The 13,418-nt window shown below is 39.1% G+C and overlaps 1 long non-coding RNA gene across 2 annotated transcripts; it reads right to left on the bottom strand.

The window, feature by feature from the left end:
- Nucleotides 1–3,981: 3,981 nt before the first annotated feature.
- On the bottom strand, nt 3,982–7,611 carry LOC110146822 (uncharacterized). Of its 2 annotated transcripts, XR_011491243.1 has the most exons (3): nt 6,812–7,285; nt 5,331–5,613; nt 3,982–4,199 (listed from the first exon to the last, which is right to left on the bottom strand). It is a non-coding gene; the product is annotated as an uncharacterized lncRNA (long non-coding RNA). The 2 variants fall into 2 exon arrangements; XR_002316658.2 differs by lacking the exon at nt 3,982–4,199 and having other exon boundaries at nt 5,381–5,613; nt 6,812–7,611.
- Between the last annotated feature and the right edge of the window lie 5,807 nt (nt 7,612–13,418).

The raw sequence follows: 13,418 nt of genomic DNA, 5'->3' as shown, positions 1-13,418 counted from the left end.
TGGTTTGGAAGAACAGAGCTTTTGTTACTTAATGCTCTTAAACAACAGAGCTTTGTTCTGTACTCAGGAGCATACAAACTAAACAGAAGATTTCCTTAAGGCCATCCTATTTGCTGTGAGGAGTGATTCCCAGTGGAAAATAGATGTGGTTAGCTCCACCCATCTGTGGAGGGCCCACATCATCACAGAGGCGCTTATCAAAACCCATGGAAGCATGGCAGCCAGTCAGATTGGGGATTTACTTCTATTCTGTGCTAACATTGGCGGACTCAGCCATTTTAAAATGCCCTGCTTACTTGGGCCCTGCTTTGTCCTACAAAACAAATAATCTTGTATTGCTTTCTCTGAGGCAGAAAAATGAAAATGCCAATATTTTGAGTGTTTTTTACTTTTGGGAACTTCTGCTTCATAGATAATTGTTTCAGACACCGCTGTTTTATCTTTTCAGAGCTGTTGATACTGTGGAATGAGGGTGGTAATTAAGGCTCAAGAGTTCTCATTGAAGGTTAATAGATCACTAGAAGGACACAAACTAGGTTCTCTCTGCCCTGTATCCCTCTTTTCAGTTCTCTTTCCTTGCACTAAATCAGCTTCTGGTTCGCTGCCACACTGCCACATCCATGTGCAATTTTCACTTAACAAAGGTCAGGTCTGAGTAGAATATATGAAGTTGGGATCAATTCCAAATGTTAATAATTACAGCTAGTAAGTATGGAGCACTTTGGAACATGCCAAGTTTTGTGTTAAGTGGTTTGCATGCATTATCTCGATGCTTCTCAATCCATGATGACTGACTTTACAAGCCTGGGGTTGGTTGGTGGCATGTATACCAGTAAAATTGCAGATTCCTAGGTTCCATTCTACACTTGTGAGTTGAGCATCCTGTGGTGAGGTCAGAGATGTATGACTTTAACAAGCACCTTCAGCAATCCTGATGCACAAGAAGTTCAAGAACCTCTGCATTATTTTTCAAAGCAAATGGGGCTCAAGTGCAATCTGCTTTCTATGCTTACATTTTTAGGGCAAAAAAAAGTAAAAAAAAATCCTGTGGACTGGGAGATGTGGGCAACTGATGCCTGTTAGTAGTTGGTGATTATGAATGTGTCCCTATAGCCAGCGTGCTTTTGAGATACCAAGTATTTGTCTCTATTGTGAGAGGATTAAAAATTGAGGTCTTCTCTTGACTGATGGTAGCCTGTGCTCTGAATATAGAGAGGGATGCCTCAGGGACTACAGAGGCAAGACTGTGTGAATGGTTGCATGGATCGTGCACTGCCCAACCAGATGTGGTGGCCTTGCCCCAGGAGTGAAAACTTGGCATTCTCCTTGGCCCAGGGGTAGCCCTCTCCTTAGAGGAGAAGGTAACTGATGTGCTGGTGTGGGTCTCAGGGACCAGGAATCTCTGCCTGCCTTTTGTTATCACGCTCCAAGGGGCCTGAAATCTCCAGGGTCATAAATTCCTTGATTCTCGGGTTATTTCTAGAAAGCCTCTATTAAAATTAGGTGCCAAGTGGAAGGTAACAGGGACATTTAATCATAGTGGCACAGACTGGTTTAATGTGCTTTCTCTGGGGGTTCATTTGGTGGGAGGGGAGGACAGGCTCCTTTGCAAGCCACTTTAGTGGAGGAAGCTGAGAGATTAGCAAAACTATTTTTTTTTTTTTTCTTTTGAGGGGCGAGGCACAGGTGGAGTGGGAGAGGCACTATCTTTAGATATACTTTAGATATCTTTAGATACACTGGATCCTGTCCCAATTCTGAAGGTTATCCTCCAACACACTGTTTTCTTAATTCTTCAGCCCCTCCCATCCTCCTTGTCTTGGCGTATGTCCAATGCCCAGTGCCTGCCCCCTGAGTCACAGGCTTGGACTGCAGCAATATTGTGGGTAGCAAGACCTCAGTGGCATGAGTGGGCTGTGGAGAGAATGGACACATGAAGTGTCCACCTCTGGAGCTGAGGCAGCATAGTGCAGTGGGGGAACTAATCACTCACTTTTGGAACTGAGACTTCCTTCCTTTGGCATTCCTCTCCCAGGAGCAGGATAATTAGAATAAGGAGACTTAGTTTAACGCATTCAACTCCTTGCCAGGCCCCATACAAAGTTTTCACGTATGCAGTCATTTCTAGCATCCCGGGTAGGCCTCCTTGTGTTTCTTTATCAACTTGTTGAGAAAGACCAGAGATGAGGCTGGTCATGGGACTGTTAAGTCTTAACATTTGATTTTTTGGGATCTTGAAGAAAGTACCTTGGATTTCATTTTGAAAGTGTTTTTTTTTTTTTTTTTTGCTAAACTGAAAATGTTTCCCAGTTTTCTCCCTGGTTATTTGTCCTGCTAACTCATGTGGTAAGTGGTGCTGATTCATGAATTTACCATCAGGGAATAAGCACACTCCATGGAGAGGAGGTGGGAGGAAGGGGTTTGCTCTCAAGGAGGGGCATGTCCTTGGTCTAGGTGGTCAGTGCTGCGGAAGGGCACACAGATGGAGAGATGCGTCCTGGGAAGCACAGCAGTCAGACAGCTCAGGGTCCTTGAGGCCCTGTGAGCAGTGAGAGGTGGCTGGCCGGAGTTTGAGCGGGCAGGGAAGGAGATTAAGGGTGAGACCACTGACGAATGAATGAAGGAATGTGGGAATGAAAGAGTGCAGCAGGCCATTGTCCATCCCTAGAGCAGCTGTTCCCTTACCAAGCAGACTCTTTTTTCTCTGCACCTCCTCAGTAAGTAAGCTGAAGTTCCAGTTAATAAGCTCCTAAACTGAGAAATCCCCTCTCCCGAGAGGAGAGGAGATAATTAGCTTCAGTGTTCTCTCATATCTATGCTGAGAAGTCAGCATGGATTCTAGACATGGTTCCTGTCTTTGGCTAATCATCAGAGCTGTTTGTGACAGGTCTCTCTTTTTCCCCCCCGTCCTTTCAACTTTTTTTTTGATGAGGGTACCATGACTGAAATGAATGGCTTCCATTATTTTTTTGCCTTCATGCAGGAATCTTTAAACTAGGCTGAACTTTGGACCAACTAGCATTGAATCATGTCTACTACAATTTCCCTTTCTGTGTAATTTCCTAGGTTATTGCCAGTGTGCGACACAACAAATGTAGAACAGGGTTGAAAATGTCAAGTGATAACCAGACAGAAGACTGACAGTCAACAGACCCACCTCCTTGAGCTCTCATCTCAGAGGCCTTAAGACAAAACCTTACTTACATAAATATTTCCCGAAATGAGATATATGATGTTAATAGATATATTTTACATTTGACTATTCAGCAATCCAACTCCATTTTGGATCTTGTGAACATTTATTGCAATGAACTTATAATAATTATGATACAAATGACAGTTTTCTCTTAATGAATGTTTATTATGTAATAGGCTCAGTTCTAAGTAGGCTTTGCCCATTTAATCTTCACATCAGCCTCAGGAGGTAGTTACTGTGAGTGGCCCATTTTACATATGGGGAAATTGAGGCACAGCTCTCTTAACCAGCCTGCCCAAAGTCCATATATAAGAATCAGAACTGGAATTTGAACCCAGGTAGTCTAAAGAGTGTATGCTGTCAACCTCCATGCTATTAACATAATGCTTACGCATTGCTTGAAGAGGTGCTTTTGGCATCAAATATGAAGAATGCAACCGTTCAAACCTTTCTCTTACAAAATTTAAGTAATTGTATGTTTTGTGTATGTAATTTTGTATGACTTAACATCTCATTACCAAGAAGAAGAGTTTTGACAATATATGAGTACAAAAAGTTGTTGATTTAGGTTAATTTTATGTGTAATATGGTTTAGAATCTTGTCACATGCATTGTTAGCATGTTTCCAAACATTCATGTTCTCAGATAGGTAATTAAAAAGCAGCCACAAAAATTTCCCCCCACGTGCTGAGAACAAGTTTGATTATGAGGTCTATGTGCCCAGATGATGTGTTCTTTTAAACCAATAATATAAGCTTAATCCCTGCAGTGACCACAGATTCATAGCTCTTATAACCATGCCTTTTTATTTAAAAGAAATTTTGTTGTTGTTGTTGCTTTGTCAAGGTGAGCAGGCCTTCTAGCTGATGTATTTCTAAGTAATTGCTTCTCTTTCTGTTAACACCACAGACACTGGCTCCAAGAGTTGACGTTTGAACTGTCTGCAGTTGCCCCCACCAGCAACCTGGTCCAAGATCTAGGGTTTCTTTAGGAGGAGTCCAACCTGGTGAAAACAATGGGGCTATTTATCCATTTCACCTGGAGCACAGTTAACCTCTTGCCAACCTCAGCAGGTCTGACACACCAATTTGGTGGATCTGAATGTTTCTTAAGAGTTTTCTCATAAGCGACTCCTTTGGTCACGTAAACTGCAGGGCAAGGCAGATTAGCTTGTGGGCCTAAAAACTGTTCTTGGCCCAGATCTAGGGACACTTTTCAGTCAACCAGACCTGCTCTGATAGTTGAGATGGATTGATGGCTCTTGGTTCAGATAAAAGGTTTGCATTGCTGAGCACTTTTCTTTAATTGAGATCATCTAAATTCTTGTCTATTAGATGGAGATCCAGGAAATGAATTAAGAACAGAATTTAGCTGTCTGAATGACCTTTGTGTACCATGAACCCTCTTGGTGCCAGGTGCGACAGCCAACAGCTATTAATTGATGGTGATGATGGAGGTAGTCTCTCCAGCTAGAGCCTGCTAGCGCAAGCCCTGTTGGATTGGAAATGATGCCTGCTATAAGCAGACTTTAGCACACTGCATTAACAACTTTAGGAGAAGATTAGAGTAACTGCATGTATTTTGAAGTTTCCTCCTTCATTGCATTGTTTTAAATAGGGCATTGAGATCTAATTGGCTTACGTTGGATTGTACTGAGACATCACTTCCTTCCTTCCATTGTGAGGTTTTCCCTGCTATGTGACCACTCCAGGTACTAAATATCTACCCTCACCCCCAATTGCCAAGTAGCAGTAACATGTCTCAGGCTATCATGATTATTATGATGATTGGAGGGAAGGCCATGCTGGTCTTTTAGAAAGCTCTCGTCATGAATGTGTTTTTGGTTGAACATTGCTTGCTAACAGATGAACAGCTTGAAGCTGAATCAAACAAAACCTTTAGTGTTTGTAAGGGTCAGGGTGCCAGGGGTCTGTCTGAAACTGAGCTTTATGTTGACACAGAGAATGTCCAGAAGCCATGAAAGCTTCTGACTCAAGGACTTGCTAGTTGATTGCTGGCCATCGTCTTGAGTGGAGAGATGGTTATCTTCAAAGTTGTCAAAGGTAAAGTTTCCTATAGGAAATTTCTGGGCAACTATCATGTGAAATAATTTAAATGCCTTAGTTTAGAGTACCTTTGGTCTTGTCTGTTGAAAAAATGGAGATTTGAATGTTGGAATTTGAAGAGATTTTAACATAATTTTATTTGGGGAATGAGAACCAGGAAATTCTGGGTGTTGAGGATTCAATGACAAAATTCTGGTTGTTGAAGATTCAATGACAATGTTACGTTAAGGGTGTGCTTTCCTTTTCAGACTAGATCATCCTTGTTATTGTTGAGCAGAGGGAATCACAATTTTAACAACCTGGCTTCCCTCAGAAGTTTCAGTTCTCACACAGTCACCATGAGCAGCAGCACTGTCAAGTAAACAAAGGTTTAATTAAGTAAAAAATATTTAAACGTAGTGAAATAGTCCTCCCTGGTTAGTCACAAGTTGGACAATTCAAAGAACAGATCTTGGAGGGATTATGAATAGATTATTTTTTCTATTCCCCGTGTTTCTGTTTTTCTTCTTGGTGTCAAATCTCAAGTTAAATTCAGTCAACCATCTAGAGCAAACAAAAAGTGCAAAAAGGTCTTTCCTGTTCCTATTCCTTATATTTATTTCATCACTAAACAAAGCAAGTTTCCTTTCCTGGCTTCTTCCTTTGGGAGCATATAAAACTGACACAAGTTTATATTGTGGAGGTTCTGCTGTCACTTTGAAAGCATAATGATTGATTTTGTTATTTAAAAGTTTTTACAATGATTTTTTGGTTGCTAATGTTACACTTGCTACAAAATTTGCTGAAGAGACACATCATTTGTTGAGGATTTGGAAGGATTTGTCATTAGGTAAAGTATGTCACATATCTAAGGGTATATGTTAATTCCATTAAAAATTTTTTTTCTTTAGTCACCTCTTATGATTTAAAAATGTTTGCCACAGATGCATTAATAACTACAGTTTGGAAGTTTGGCATAACAAGTAGTTGGTATTACTAATACTTCAAAATGTGATGGGAAATAAGGAAAATATTGCAAAGAAAACAGAAACCTAGGCCATGGGGGGCTATGCCAACTGGCTCTTGCATCATTTTCTGCCCCAACAATCCCACCAAGGTACATTCTGGTACATGCTATATAGCCTAAGGATTGTGGGCCAGTATAATAACCCATCTTCCTAATTTACTGTCTGAGCACAGTTATTCCTTTTAAGACACTAAAAGCATTTAATTGTACTCATAAAACCCCTTTTCCCTCTTCCCTGCCTGAGCTGCCTTTATTCTTGTTTCTGTGGGTAGGTGAAAAGGCTGTCCATCTGAAAAGATAGCTTTCAAACCGTTCTGGAAAATGATCTCTCTTCCTCCACAAATAATCATTTTGGTTTTAAATTTATTTCAGGTACATTAAGACTCCCTGGACTCATCCTCAATAACAAATGATCCTACAATAGATGAGATTAGAAAAAGGTAAAATGAGATCAAAGCGGACCTAGTTGCTGGAGTGACTTAATGCATATTATTTCGACTCAGCATCACTCCCACTAAAAATAAAAGGAAAGATGAAAATTACCTTTGGGTTTTTGCGGCTGTGGTTGCCCTCCGATTCCCAGGGGTACCTGGGTCCTTTAAGGCCGGCGAGGTTGGTCTTGCCAACGCGTAACAGATCTTGCTCCAGGTGAAGTCGCATTTCCCCGTCCTCTGTCGTGCTTCCCTTGGGCAGTAAAGCTATCAGTTTTTTCTGGCCTTGCAAGGGAAAGTGATTCCAGATAAGCTGAGTGTTATGTGGAATATCTCATCTTTGTTGTTCTAGTGCAGCCCTTTCAGCTTTCCAGAGCCAGTCAGACTTGTTATGAGGAGCTGAGTGATTGGCTGAATCTGGGGCTCCGTTTCATAAATTATAGCCCAGCGTACCAGAATCACAAGTCCTATAGTTGCTGTAGTTCAGAGGCCTGCCAGCTCCTGCTTTAACGCACATGTAGTCGTAATTGAGTTCTAACACGGCCTTGGATGTTTCTGTCCTAAATAGCTGACATTGCATCTTCAAGACTGTGTGAGTAATCCTGACTCTCTCGCTTTTTTTTTTTTTTTTTAAAAACTCCGTAAATTAATTACATGCCCTGAGAGGGAGTGATGGTAATTAGAAAAATACTGAAGTAGCAAATGATTCATTTTCAAGGTGCTGTTTTCTGGGTATCAAGTTCAATGCAAATAACCGTAAAGCTTCTAAGACCTGGCAGGATTATTCCAGTTTTTTTTTTTTTTTTTGCCACGAATCAGAGTCAAGCTGTACTTTGAAGGAGGCTCTTCATCAATGCATTTGCTAGCTGGGTTTGTTTTAAGGGGTCGGGAAAGTGAGGAAGGTCCAACATGAGCAGGTTAGAACAGATTGCTGGAGTCAGAGCCACAGATGAGAGCCCTTGAGCCCGGCAAGTTTCAAGACTGCCCACCCACGTGGTCCTCCGCTGGGAGGGAGCAGTCACGACAGGCAGCCCTTTTGGGACAGGTACACAACACTCAGAGCACAGAAAGAAGAGAAATGTGAAATGACAGCCACGCTTTTCTTTACTGTCACCTGAAGCTGTACCAAGACATGTTCTATGGATAACTAGAATATTTTTACACGTGTAAAAATGCTCCTCAGTGCTTCTGTTTATATGGTGGGAAGCTGAATGAGAACTCCCTAGCTTGTGTGTATGTGTGTCTGTGTTTTTTTTTTTTTAAAGCCTTTTAAGAAGCATATTAAACACACAGAAACAACAGTAACAGAAGAAAGTACGTGGATTGGAATGTGTGGTCAGAGCAGATCAGATTATCCCAGGGAAGCCGTTGTTAGGTTTGTGTAATTGCTGGGGGTGAGTTCTGTTGCTAACCAGGCTGAAGATAAAGCCGGAGCAGATTGAGGGGAGAACCTAGAAAACATCAGCATTTTATTACCTTCTATAGCATATACTGCAGGATAGAGTTAATACTGAGTATAGACTGGTGAGGGTAAGTAGTTCATGTTTTACTTTTAAAACATTATTGATTTCTCCTGTCATTAAAAAAAAAGAAAGTCAGGCTTTTGTCTATGAAGTTAATCATTAGAAATAATTTTTCTTCCACATAATTTTTATATCTTTCTCAATACGGCACAAAGTTAGGTAATTTCTTACAATTTTGGGTTGTTTTCTAGTTTGCTTTTTGTCTAAGTTTTCATCTTTAGACTTAGAGATACAAATGTATATTTTTGTGCTGTACATAAGCCTCAAGCATAAATCATCTGAACAGTTTTTAAAATCGTGGGTTTCTGTGGCCAGTATAAATTTCTAATAGCTACAGGAGTTACTTGCCAATTCCTATAAAAATATTATTTTTATACCTAAGAGCAGTTTATTTTTGGTCACGCCTATTTAAACGACTCACATGATTTGGTCAGTAGGAAAGAAATAATAGTTATGCTTTTTGCAAAATTTTATGTTTCATTCACTTTGGAAATGCAAAATTTTGTTGTTAAAATATTTTTGCCTTCTAAAATATGACCCCTTTTAGGTCACAGCAACAGATGAGGTTTATAAAAGGAGAGAAAAATAATTAACATGGAATCCTTTTCTGTATTAGCCAAGTATGTGTAAACTAGTTTTAAAATGTGTAATTCTAATACATTCTTTTAGAAACATGCTTACTGTGAAGAAAGAGTATGCGCTTCTAATTGTGATAGTGATAAGTTCCTTTATTTAGTTTCCATGGTTGTAGACACTAATAGTAAGAGTTGACAGTCATTATTTTATGTCTTAACTGACTGTATCAGTGGAAGAAAGGAGTGCATCTATTGAAGGACTGTCATCTCACCCCTCCAGGTGGTTCAGGGCCCCTGTAGAGTAAGAAGTGGGGAGAGTGGAAACAGCTTTCTCTGAACTGGTTTCCGACCTTTAAGCTGGTTCCTTTTCTCAACATAGTGTCAGTATGGCTTTCTTGGTCTAGCTATCACATTCCCTCCCACCTCTTCATGACTTCCTTCTTTATAGTATTAACTTGAGCTCTGGTTGAGATGAATCAAATACAAATGACCTAGGCTTAGCTATCGGATATTAATCAGCTGCTCATGCAGTTCATAAAGGGTTTAGAACATGGCTCAGGGAAATTCTGTTGGGAGTATTGACATCTTGCATTGGAACTTCCTTTAGGACTTTAACCTCTTCAGTTCTCTGGGTTTACATCTGTTTTACATGAAAGGGCAGGACATTAAGAAAAGAAAGAGTAAAGGAATACCAGCTGTCCAGGGGACAGGTATCTGTGAGCAAGATACTGTGCAGAAAGGAAACATTTTCCAAATAGCAGTAGCTGGTCTCTTTTCCCTCTGCACTTTATTTTCTATCGCCATTTTTGTCTGACTGTGGAAGTTCTTTGGCAGATAAGGTTCTATAAAACTATGTATATCCGCCATAGACAGATGGATTTGACAAAGATATATCCAACAAGGAATGTATTACATCATAAACTTGCAAAGCACTCATGAATGCAAATTGGCTTAAGTAATATTTCTTGATTGAATTACATTTTCCAGGGTTTCATTTGGTGAATTTCACTTTTGGAAAGATTTGCTCTTCTCTAAGACATTTTTTTCCACTGTTATATATAGAACTACTCTTTTTGCTTACTCTTGCTGAAGAATTTAATTATCCTTAGTTGGCGTTTTCAAAAGACTTGCTGTCCCACCTGGAACTTGTTTTAAAGAAAGTAGAGCAAAACAAAAAAGCCTTCTCTCCCTCCCCAACACAGAGGTAAATGCTTTAGATTTGTATGATTCCCTTTGTTTGTGGAGCTTGACACTACCCCTTGGAAGAGGAGGAACTTTCATTTAACTAAAAAATCAACTTTTCCACTTTAATTATAAAATATGTGCAAGTGATATAATTTTCTGTTATACTGGTCACAAGCCAAAATTGTATCCCTCCAATTTCAGGAAGCAAAATGACTTAGTAAATTGATCTTGGAGTTAGCGAGATCATGCTCAAGTCTTTAAATTTTTTTAAGCCTCAGTCTATACGTCTGTAAAATGGAGATAATGGTATATATCCTGGTGTTTTACTGTATTGGTAAATATCAGCAGCATAATGAGAAAGTGCCGATTAAAGAATATTTTAGTTCTTTGGGCTAAGATAATGGTGTTATTATCATTACAAAACCTCATAGCATTGATTAGCTTCCTTTACTTCTAAAAGTGTATCCCCAGAAGTTCATAGCACTGGCTAGCTTCCTTTGCATCTAAAAGTATCCCCAGAATTGAAAAAATATTTTTTAGAGAAAAGGCAGTCTTCCCTGTTTGATCTTGAAAAATTACAAAGGTTTTCAGAGCCTGAGTCCTTATCTGTTACTTGAGTATAAAAATAACAGTAGGGTTACTGTAACAATAAGAAAGTGATATTGTATGTGGAAAATATATTTAGTAAACTTCTAAGTGCCTTGTAAATGTTGCTTATGTATCATCAGGATGTTAATAAAAAGTGTAAATAGTCAATTTTTAAGATGGAAAATATCACATACATTTCTTTTTCTTTAAATTGTATAATTCTGTTTATATAAAATGTACAGAATAAGCAATTTCATAGAGACAGAAAATAGATGAATGGTTATAAGGCACCGGGGGAAGAATGTATGAGGCATGACTGCTAATGGGACCTACAAATTTCTTATTGATTAGCTTTCTTTCTTTTTTTTTTTTAATAAAGGTAATTCTTGATTTTTCTTGTTTGTAACTTTAAACTTTTTACTTTGTATTGGGGTATAGCCTATTAGCAGTGTTGTGGCATGTATGGCTGAGTCCCTTCGCTGTTCATCTGAAGTTTGATTAGCTTTCTCAGCTACGTCTGCTTCCCTCCAACAGGGTGGATTAAGCTGGTACTGTGACTTCCCTTCCACTTAGATATAGCGCAAAGCTAATATTCAGATAAGCATTCCCTCACAGGCTGCATTTAGAACTGTTAATGACAAAGTTTTAGAGGGCATAGTTTCCTCAGAAGAAAGAGTGTCTTAGAAAATTTAGATTGACAGATGTTCTTGAACTTTTTATTATTGTGTTTTCTTTCTTTATTAAATTTAACTAACAAAATAATCATGTACATTAAGGTGATACTTAATCTGTGGGCTTTTCATCCCAGGAATAAAATGAATGCTCAAGATGACTTTCTGAACAATTTAGAAAGTTCAGTCAACAGTTTTGAATCTCAGGTTTTTAACTGGTTCTATTTTGAAAGGTCACCACACTTTTTTGGATTATTGGCCATGGGTGTGTCCTACATTTCAGCTGCTTGAGTGCAGCTGTTGTTAAGAGTTTAATTATTTCCTAATAGTACTGTTGGTGAGTCTGAAACAGTTCTACCATGTATAGAATCTTATTTTTTTTAGATGAAGCTATGTAGGATGCACAATAAGTAAAACAAAAAATGAAATGAATTTTCTCCTATCTTTATCCTGCATACTTCTCCCAACAATTATGAGAGAACCTTCTGGAAATGAAGAAATTTAATTTGTAGTATAGTATTTAAAATTAAAAAAAATTTTTAAATTTATTTTTTATTGAGGTATAGTTGATGTGCAGTATTATATGTTTCAGGTGTACAATTTAGTGATTCACAATTTTGAAAGATTATACACCATTTATAGTTATTATAAAATTTGACTATAGTTCCTGTGCTGCATAATATATCCATGTAGCTTATTTATTTTATACATTGTAGTTTGTACCTCTTAATCCCTTATACCTATCTTGCACTTTACTCCTTCCCTCTCCTGCTGCTAACCACTAGTTTGTTCTATATGCCTGTGAGTCTGTTTCTGTTTTGTTAATATTCGCTAGTTAATTTTATCTTTTAGATTTCACATTTATGTAATAACCACATCATGTCTGACATATCACAGCATGATACTCTCCAGGTCTGTCCATGTTGTTGCAAATGGCAAAATTTTATTTATGGCTAGGTAGTATTCCTCTGTGTGTGTGTGTGTGTTTATGTATACACACGCCACATCTTTATTCATCTGTTGATGGACACTTAGATTGCTTCTATGTCTTGGCTATTGTAGATAGTGCTGCTCTGAACATTGTGGTGTCATGTATCTTTTTGAATTAATGTTTTTGGTTATTTTTGGATACACATACCCAGGAGTAAAATTGCTGGATCATATGGTAATTTGGTTTTTCAGTTCAGTTCAGTCGCTCAGTCATGTCCGACTCTTTGTGACCCCATGGACTGTAGCATGCCAGGCTTCCCTGTCCATCACCAACTCCTGGAGCTTGCTCAAATTCATGTCCATCGAGTTGGTGATATATCCAACCATCTCATCCTCCATCGTTCCGTTTTCCTCCTGCCTTCAATCTTTCCAGCATCAGGGTCTTTTCTTAATGAGTCAGTTCTTCGTATGAGGTGGCCAAAGTGTTGGAGCTTCAGCTTCAGCATCAGTCCTTCCAATGAATATTGATTTGCTTTAGGATTGGCTGGTTTGTTCTTGCAATCCAAGGGATGCTCAAGAGTCTCCCCCAACACCACAGTTCAAAAGCATCCAATTCTTTGGTGCTCAGCCTTCTTTATGGTCCAACTCTCACATCCATGCATGACTACTGGAAAAACCATAGCTTTTACTAGATGAACCTTTGTTGGTAAAGTAATGTCTCTGCTTTTTAATATGCTGTCTAGGTTGGTCATAGCTTTTCTTCCAAGGAGCAAGCATCTTTTAATTTCATGGCTGCAGTCACCATCTGCACTGATTTTGGAGCCCAAGCAAATAAAGTCTCTCACTGTTTCCACTGTTTCCCCATCTGTTTGGCATGAAGTGATGGGACCAGATGCCATGATCTTAGTGTTTTGAATGTTGAGTTTTAAACCAGCCTCTTCACTCTCCTCTTTCACTTTCATCAAGAGGCTTTTTAGTTCCTCTTCACTTTCTGCCATAAGGGTGGTGTCATCTGCATATCTGAGGTTATTGGTTATTTTTCGTGGCATTCTTGATTTCAGCTTGTGCTTCATCCAGTTCAGCGTTTCTCATGATATACTCTGCATACAAATTAAATAAGCAGGGTGACAATATACAGCCTTGACATACTCCTTTTCCCAAATCAGTCTGTTGTCCCATGTCCAGTTCTAACTGTTGCTTCCTGACCTGCATACAGATTTCTCAGGAGGCAGGAAAGGTGGGCTGGT

This window comes from Odocoileus virginianus, chromosome 14, assembly GCF_023699985.2.
Source record: "Odocoileus virginianus isolate 20LAN1187 ecotype Illinois chromosome 14, Ovbor_1.2, whole genome shotgun sequence".
Taxonomy (NCBI): domain Eukaryota; kingdom Metazoa; phylum Chordata; class Mammalia; order Artiodactyla; family Cervidae; genus Odocoileus; species Odocoileus virginianus.
This window is presented reverse-complemented; position numbering and strand designations above follow the sequence as displayed.